This window comes from Cyprinus carpio, chromosome B1 (genome assembly GCF_018340385.1).
Source record: "Cyprinus carpio isolate SPL01 chromosome B1, ASM1834038v1, whole genome shotgun sequence".
NCBI lineage: Eukaryota > Metazoa > Chordata > Actinopteri > Cypriniformes > Cyprinidae > Cyprinus > Cyprinus carpio.
The window spans coordinates 29520888-29530753 of NC_056597.1; positions in this window are offsets into that span (position 1 = coordinate 29520888).

Below are 9866 nucleotides of genomic sequence, written 5' to 3' on the forward strand. Positions count from 1 at the left end.
AGTTAGACTGGAATGAACCTTTTTGTCATTCATAGGTTTCGGGTAAATTATTATTATCAAATACATATCATATTCCTATTATCACTAATCACTTCAATTATAATGTGCTTATCTGTTATTAAATCTTTACACAACTTACACAAAGAAGAATCCAGCAAGGTACAAGGATGATGGCAATAAGACAGGGGACAATGATGGCCACAACCCATGCTGCAGTAGTGCTGTTATTTGTGATTGTAGTGCTCAGCACTGTGGAGTAAAAGGTGGCTCTTGTTGCAGCGTGTAATCAATATTATGAAGCTGCAGACTCGGAGCCTGAGCCTGCTGCATCTACAGTCCCACGCCCAGAGTCCCGCATTCTTAGCCACCTCGTAAAATATGTACGAATTGGTCGATTTGTCTAAACCCCTGTGTCAGTTAGGTTTAGGGGCGGGGTTAGGTGTATGTCATTCGTACAAATTCAAACGAATTGTGCAACTCGTAAAATACGTCTTAACCCCTGTGTCGGTTAGGTTTAGGGGCTGAGTTAGGTGTAGGTCATTCCAACAAATTCATACGGGTTGCAAGGGTTCTGAGGATGCGGGACTCTGGGTGCGGGACTGTAAATACAGCAGGGTCAGAGTCTGCAGCTTCATACTACTCAGTGTAATTGTGGTAACTGTCTCTGTAGATGAAAAGGTGTAAAATAATTAAGATTAAAATAATAATAATAATAATAATAATAATAATAACATTTCTGTGCAGAAGAACCAGACAAGTAGTCTTGTTTTAAATGTAGTGAGAAGACAATAAGTGTCACAGATTTGATATAAAAATTATAAAATTAATCTGTTTAGATAACGGTTAAATACATTCTATTATTAATCCCCCATAACATTTACAATTGAATATTTTCATTTTTAAACCTAATAGCAGTTACAATTGCTGGACGTGTTTTTTCCCATGTTTCAAGAATCAGTGAAATGCCAGGACTTCCTGCTTATGACTATAGATTTTTATATAGATGCTTTTTTTTTTTAAACAACGCCTATCGAGAGAGAGAGAGAACTCTGTAAAAATATATTACATGCGCACCGGCACACAACAAATAATGCATGCCGGGCAGAATTAGGCAAATATCCTCTAATCATAGAGATACAAAAAAGCAGTGGCAGCTCGTCAGGGGAGGCAGAATTTTGAGGTGAAAATGGAAGGAGGACCACAACAAATAGTTAATCAAAAATTCACAATTAATTTCAGTTCATATTTCAGAATGTGTATTTTTTGTTTGTAATTTCACAGTTGTAAAACCATAAAATGTTAATGAAGTTGGAAAGCGCTGCATTCCTATCGCGAATGTGCCGAATCTGCTGATGCAGTCGGCTTAATTAAATAGCACAACAGGCAACTCTCTTTTAACACAGACTTTTAAGAAGGGATGGATGTTTGCTTCAGGTGATAAAAAAGGTAAGTGATATTATATTATCTTGTTGTATGTGTGCCGTTTTCTTTACGTTTTCTGACTAAAAGCATCCAAAAACAGTTAAGCAAATAATAATAATAATCGTCAGGGATCCCAGACCAATACAATTAGTGTGCCTCCCCTATTTTAAAACCCACGAGCCGCCACTGCAAAAAAGGGCAATGAAATTGTGACCCAAAATCATATTATTATAAAGCCCTGCAATACCAAGAGATGAACAAAGAAAGCAAGCCCCTCCCTCAGCTGATCCAGAGCTTCAGTCCTGGTGCTTCACTAACATCTACTAATTCTCTGAATCACAATATCATAATCAATCAGATTACTGCACAAATCAAACAGAATTACATCACTCACTGGGAAACCCAAACACAACAATAGAGTAAAATGCAATGCTAGTACAGTATGGCAGAGTATCTGTACACAGTGTCAGATAAGAAACTGAGAAGCACATTGACTAGTGTGGCAGGAGGAGCAAACAACAGACACATTGGGGGTGGTGTCAGGCTTTGGAGAGGCTTTTATTAACAGAAAATAAACCAAAAAAGGGGGGGGTAATTGTTGTAAAGGGGGGGAGGTACATAAATAAACAGGTAAAAATCGGTGTCCTCGTCGTGCTGCGGGGTTCGTGTAGGTGGGGCAGTGCTCAGGAGGGAAGGGTCCAGGTAAGGGGCGGAGTCCGGCGGCCGCACGCGCTCCTCTCTTCGGTCCGGGGCGCGAGGGGCGGCGGCTTCTTCCAGTGGCTGCATCCTTTTTGCTGGCCGCGGCGCTTGAAGGGGATAGACGGCCCGGCATCCTGGCCCGACGGCTGTGTAACGGGTGCGGTTCTAATCCGGACCTCGGGTCCGGCAGCTCACGTCTCTGGCGGCGCGGGAGTCCCTCAACGCACCCGTCCTGGACCCACGAGGACACCAGTATGCATGCACGGGGAAGAGACCGGTCTCCCGAGGAGAGGCGCGTTGGGCTTTTTAAACAGCGTCAGTGATGAGGCTCCATTTACATCAGGTGTGCCCCATCACACGTGCCAGCCCTGGCTCGTCCAGCGCCCCTCCTCTCTCACACACCCACTCCTGTCGGGAACCTGGTGAAGGGCGGCAATTTGGGACAGGGTGCCGATGATAATTAGGGGTATGGCGAGTGGAATGTGACAGGATTACCTGCCGAAGTCGACAGTCGTGTACTTTTGCGTGTCCGACAGGTACGTGTACTTTTGCGTGTGTCCGCCTCAAAAACGGTGTAAGTACGCCGCCTCAACAGACGCCACCAAGAGACGCACCTCCCACAGACTGTGACACCAAATACCTCAAATAGATTTAAATTAAAATAATTTTTTGGTTTTACATTATTTTACTACAAATTATACACCATCAACAGAGCTGAAAATTAGTTGTATTTTCACAATAACATCAACATAAATTCACACACATTAATTAATATTAGTCTGATATGTGCCATTCTGAGGTTTTACTTTTGATATATTGGTTATGTTAATAATTTTACTTAACACTCTGGTATGGTTCTCACAGTTGTCCTGGTTTGCCGAGTCATGTCGACCATAAAATATGCATATCAACCATTGAGCTAAATAATTTTGGTCAAGAGAAGGGAATGAAAAGGTTTTTTTAAGAAGTGTATTAAAAATTCAGGTGCATTTTGAAACACTTTAAATTGGGCTGTCAGTGTATTTTATTTTGTTGTGTGTTTTGTATAATTTTTATTTTTTTTATGTAATACAGAAAAGACTTGAAATAGTTGCTTTAAACTGTAAATCTTTAAAAGTAGACTTAAAATAATCTGTAAACGACGAGGCAATAATTGGTTTAAATAAAATATTAAAAAGCGAGTAATCATATGGTTTCACTGAACACTGTTAAAATACATAAAGGAATGTTCATCTAAACATTAAACGTATGTACAATATGTATTATAAAAAATGCCTACAGAGGGCGCCAGCAGCCCAAGTGATTGAGCAAGTTTGCATATTTAGATCTATATTGATGTAATCTTGTGTTGGCGTTATATATATATATATATATATATATATATTTAGCCCAAGATATATATATATATATATAAATGTTTTCAACACTGCACTTTATTAATGAACAGGTGACCTGAATCAGGTGTGTGTTTAATTAAGGAGACACGCATATTATCCAGTGATGTGGGTCCTCCAGGAATGTCCTTAAGAACCATTGTGCTGTCTGCATACATTTACAAAATAACAAGAATGTGTTTGCTAATACATTATATATTGTAGTTTAATTCATATCTCCGTTCTCACACATAATAGGCTACTATTTGTCTATTCTTTTTTTTTTTAAGTTCTATGCTTCAGAGATAAATTGTGTTACTATGTATATTGATGTGCTTAATAAATTTAATTAAGACAACTGTTTGGCAAATGCAGGTGTGTTTGACTAGGGTTGGAGCTAATTCTGCATGCCAGGTGCCACTCCATTCATTGCTTATCCCTAGGCCTGGTTTCTTAGTCCTGGTCATGTGGACCCTCTGCTATGCACATTTTGCATGTCTCTCTTATTTAAACACTCCTGATTCAGTTCATTAGCTTGGTAAAAGAGAGCTCCGTGAACCTGAACTGAGTGTGTAAGATAAGGGAGATATAAAAATTAAAGACAAATGGGGTCTTCCAGACTTTTACCAGTGATAGATGCAAAAGCTAACATTTCTCATTGGCTGGGGGTTTATCAGAACAAGAGGCATGGGTAACTGGAATGTGTGAGGGTACACAGACATGGAGGCATTATATTGGCATTGTACAGAGGACGCATACTGCCATCAAGATAACATCTTTCATGAGAAAGTCCATGGTTATTAGACCAAGACACTGCCAGCTCTCATTCTGCATGTGCTACAGCAGCACGGTAGACAGAGTGAATGTTCAGTTCAGATCTGTCTCCTTTATTGAACATGTATGACCCATCATGAAAAGGACATTCAGGCAATGATGACCACAGACTGATGAGCATCTGAAGAAGAAACAATTATTATCCTCGATATTTACAAACAATTGAACATTGAAATTAAAAGGAAAGTTGATGTGACACAGTGTGAAACGTGTTTCTGTCCCAGTTATCTTATATTTACAGATTACTGTTTATTTAGTCAGTGAACACATTGAAATTTTTTTTTGCACTTTTGTCAATCAAATAAACATTAAATATGGGTTTGTATTTAATCCTATCGAGATGTTTTATGTCTTGAGGTCTATAAAAGTTAAAAAAAATTTAATGATTAATATACATTTCAAAGAGTTCTATGTACTGTAATTATAAACTATACTGTCAGTTTACCATAGTTAAATTAAATTAAATTAAATTTATGCATTTAGCAGACGCTTTTATCCAAAGCAACTTACAGTGCATTCAGGCTATCAATTTCTACCTATCATGTGTTCCCAGGGATCGAACCCCCAACCTTGCGGTTGTTAACGCAATGCTCTATCACTTGAGCTACAGGAGCACACATTAGTTATCCAAATTAAGTAAATCATTGGCGTTTTTTTTCAATTCATAAGAATAAAAACTTCTTATATTTGGGTTAAAATCAATCCAATGGCGTCATCTAGTGGACAACATTAATATCACAGCCTTAGTGTCCCAAATATGATAAATTAAATTAAACCTAAGCATGGTTTGCTTAGAACGACTTTGTTCTCGATGCCATATAATGTTAAAGCTCGAATGTCTAATGAATATCTAATATAAATACAACTTTATTTCTGTTAAAATTACACTCTTTTATGTCGAGATCACAAGGAAACAAGAAAAGAAAATGTGATTCAAGCAGAAATCATGCATATCCTCTGTGTTTCCGTACTTTTTGTAGCATCCAAGCAAACTAAACATTGATGTGCTGTAAGTTACTTCACTTCAACACCAACTTAACAGCTAAACAGAATTTATCAAACATAAAAGACTCTATTATGCAGTAATTATTATGCACTATTACCACTTTTTGGGAAATATCTAAATAACAGTAATAACCTGTTACAAATACATCCACTGTAATGCAAATTTTACATTTCGTGTAAGACGACGTATATTGAGACGACGTATATATCAGGCGTCATGTGAGGCGACGTACATTGTTGAGACGTATTTTTTATGAGTCGTATTGTGAGGCGTATTTTGTTGTGACGTATATATCAGGCGTCATCTAAGGCTAACGTACCTAGTTCAGACGTACTTAGTAACACGTACTATTTTTGATAAATTTCTTACGTACGCCGTCGTCACGTCGCCCGCCTATGATTGGTTCCAACAGTGACATCGCCGTGACGTCGCAGCGGGTCTGTCGTCTGTCGTCTGCCCTCCCATTCAATCCCATTCAAAAATGGACACGGACTGACGGCGACGGAAGGGTCGACTGCTCCTTCTCCTTCTCCTGCTAAGCCTTAGATCTGTCAGAATCCACCCTTCATATAGGGGGGAGGCAGCTGACTCGTCACACCCCCCCAAGCGACATCCCCGTCATCAGGCCGCCGCCCACACGGGAGTGCTACCTTCCTAAACCAGGCTCCAAACGGTCGGAGTGGGCGGGGCAGGCAGTTCTCCCTCTCGCACCACGCCGGAACAGGGACAGAGAAACCGGGTTTTAGTCGACAGCCTCAACCAACCACAGGGTAAAATCACAATAAAAGTAGTGCTGTCAAATGATTAATCGTGATTAATCGCATCCAAAATAAAAGTTTTTGTTTACATACTGTATGTATGTGTACTGTGTATATTTATTATGTATATATAAATACCACACACATACATTATATATTTTGAAAATATTTACATGTATATACATTATATATTTATATTCTTATATTTGCATAATTATATATAAATATATTTAATATATAAACATTACATATTTTTCTTAAATGTATACATGCATGTGTTTGTATTTATACATACATAATTAATGTACACAGCATACACGCATATATTATGTAACCAAAAACTTTTATTTTGGATGTGATTAATCGTGATTAATCATTTGACAGCACTAAATAAAAGAGAAGTCACTTACCCCTTTTGTGGCTGGGAGGCCGTCTCCGTCGTTCCTCTGTCCCAGTTCGGGTTTTCGTGAACTTTTGCGAGTGAGAGGGAGTGACGTCACCAGGTGTTACTCAACTGTCCTGTCTAAGCTCCGCCTTGCCCGCATTCTCCACCACTGTGGGAGGAGCAAACGACAGACATAGTGGAGGTGGTGTCAGGCCTCAGAGAGGCTTTTATTAACAGAAAATTAACCAAAAAACGGGGAAAAAAGTGTCCAAAGTTCTCATCTGGACCACAGGGTCCAGCAGCTCACGTCTCTGGCGGTACGGGAGTCCCTCTACGCACCCTTCCTGGACCCACGAGGACACCAGTGTGCATGCACGGGGAAGAGACTGGTCTCCCGAGGAGAGGCGCATTGAGCTTTTTAACCTGTTAACCTACACCTAGACGCCAGCGTCCTCAACTCCCCTTGTTTGCACGTGTCAATATTAACGAATAGATTAAAAGAAACTGGACAAATAAAATAAAAAAAATTCAGTGTGGTAAAAAAATTTTCAAGGCACTTCAGTGTCTATTTTAAATTTTCAAGGCACTTCAGTGTCTTTTAATGTTTTTGAGCATTATCAACTCTGGTTGATAAAAAGTACAACCCAAAGGGTCTTCTTTCCAAAGACACCAAAATGATGTGTGCAACACACTGAAGTAAGGAACTGCTACAATTTTAAGTTAGGTAGGGCACCTTCAGCTGTGAGTCCCATAATGGGGGGTGCTTGCTAACAGGTTAAACATCAGGTGTGCCCCATCACCCTGGCTCGTCCAGCGCCCCTCCTCTCTCACACACTCACTCCTGTCGGGAGCCTGGTGAAGGGAGGCGATTTGGGACGGGGTGCCAATGATAATTAGGGGGGAGGCAGCTGACTCGTCACACCAGATACAGACTCAGCGGACACAAGCTGATGATAGAGATGGGCAGACACAGAAAAAACATGGCTGTCCCCGGAGCAGAGATTGTGTTCACACTGTGATCTGAATCAGATGGAAAGAGAACTGCACTTCCTAACAGAATGCTCCAAATACACGGACATATGGACAGTGTTCTATGATAAAATACAGCAGATCCATCAGACATTTAAAACTCTTTCAAACCAGGAGAAACTGTCGTATCTGTTAGGAGAACACAAGAACTGCTGTGTGTTTGCTGCTCAATATGTGTCTACCTGTCACCATAGAAGAAAAAACACTCAACCTGCCTTGCCCTCATATTTCCAGCACATGTAGATTATGTTATGCCATATTACTTTATTATATTACGTAGATGTATATTTTGCCTCTGTAAATCTAATACTTATTCATTTTGCACTATATGCTTAATACTTTTTTAATATATTTTTATTATTACTATTACTATTATTCTTTTTCGTTCTGTTAATACATATGTGCACTATTTGTAAGCAGCCCAGCTGCAACTTCTTTGGCAATAAAAATTTACAGTTTTTGTCATGCCAATAAAGCTCACCTAAATGGAAAATTGAAATAGATAGAGAGAGAGAGAGAGAGAGCAAAGTAAAAGAACCTATAAATTGTTCTTTAAAAGGCCATTGAACATAAAAAGTAATTAGTAAGCAAAATATCATATAGTCCTTTAATGTGAGAAAAGTCTTTGATTCGATGGCTGAGTATGTCAATGGTTTAAATAAAATAAAGAAATTAATAATAAAAATAAATATGTTTGAACACACGCATGTCTCACAGTTTCAGCAGTTTTAGAACTGACTGAGCAGCTCCTTCTGGTGGAAAAATGTGACAATACATGGTTACTGGCATGTGTGTCATTCTTTAAGTCCTTTAAGTGCTATATAGCCAACACGTTCTCACTTCCAAGTCATCACATATTGACGCTTGGTAAGGAGCCCTTTTTAACGCTCAGGTTTTTTTTTTTTTACATACAGGGTACTTCATTGCTTTCAGTTGTTTGCCTTATGCGTCAGATCAACATGCATTTTAATGGTTTGCATGCATTTGTAAAAGCAGACATAATTTTATATACATTTATACTTTCATATATATACAGCACCTTTGTCCAATGGTGTAGAACCATAAATGTAACCCTATTCTTCTCCTTAGAGTTTAAATGTTACTCCACTTTCATACGTTTGCATGAATTGGAATTTACTACAATGGCAAAAGCTGATAAATCACTTTTTTCCTGAAGAACCATTCTGGGCTAAACAGTTACTTTATATGTTTTTATTATTATTATTATTATTATCATTAGACATTTATGATGTACTATTTTTCTCCCCATTTATTTCCACTCAACTCGTGCCTAAGGGGAAAACAAAAACTGGGCTCTATTTTGAGTTTTTCTTAGGCTGTCTACCACATATACTGTGGTGCACTTGGATTCAGAGATGCAAAAATTTATTTGAAAACCTGATGTGAAAAACATTAAAGTATTTTATCAAAAGGCTGAAACATAAGCAACAGCTGCTGTAAGAACGTCAATTTATTAAAAAAGAAAAAAAAATGAAAGTGTTTTCTAAATGCACTTTGTTTCATATTTCATATGCATAAAAAACGCTCTCGGTTACTCAGTTCCCTGAGATGAGGGAATGAGACATTGTTATGGGAATTACCCTTTCCGCCAAATACTACTGAAGCCTTATTGAATCACGCCAGTGAAACTGGCCAATGGTGTTCAAGCGCGCAAAATATAAAGGGCTCCAACTCTATATAAGGCAGCACTTGTATGTCATCCATTCAGAATCTTGACTGAAGCAACTTGGAATTCTAAGATCCTGAGCTAGGTGACATGGCAATAAGAGCAATGTCTTGTTCCCACATCTCAGGGAACCAAGGTAAAATGAGTAATAGACAGCGTTCCCTTTCGATTCGGTCACTCTGCATTGCTATGGGTTGACTTTATTGCACTGCATAGTGGAACAGTCAAATCACAAACATGACAATTGCTCTTGTCGTCTGCAACAGGCAGGGGGGCATGGTGAACACACAGCGGAGCGAGCAGACTTTTTTCAGTGGCTCACCTATGGCTCTGGGTGCAGATTTCCTCTTCCGAAACAGCATCAAGAATGCGGCTTTAATTCCGTTGCTGATGGCCTGCTGTCTCACTCAGGGCAGGGTTTCTGGCCCTTCGAGCCCTGACGGTGCTTCAACCAAGACTGTCTTGGTCTCACCACCGGCTCATGTTTGCACCAAACAGCAGCAAAAGAGGAAAGAGGAATGCGATCTTCTTGTGCGCTGCGCTGAGGAGGAGCGGGAACGCACAGGAAAGTTTGTGCTGGCGCGCTTTGGCAGGAAGTGGCTAATAGCCTTCAACTGTTTCTGTGCTTCAACGAAGCTCTCCATGAACGTCTCTACCGCTGTTCAGAAGAGAC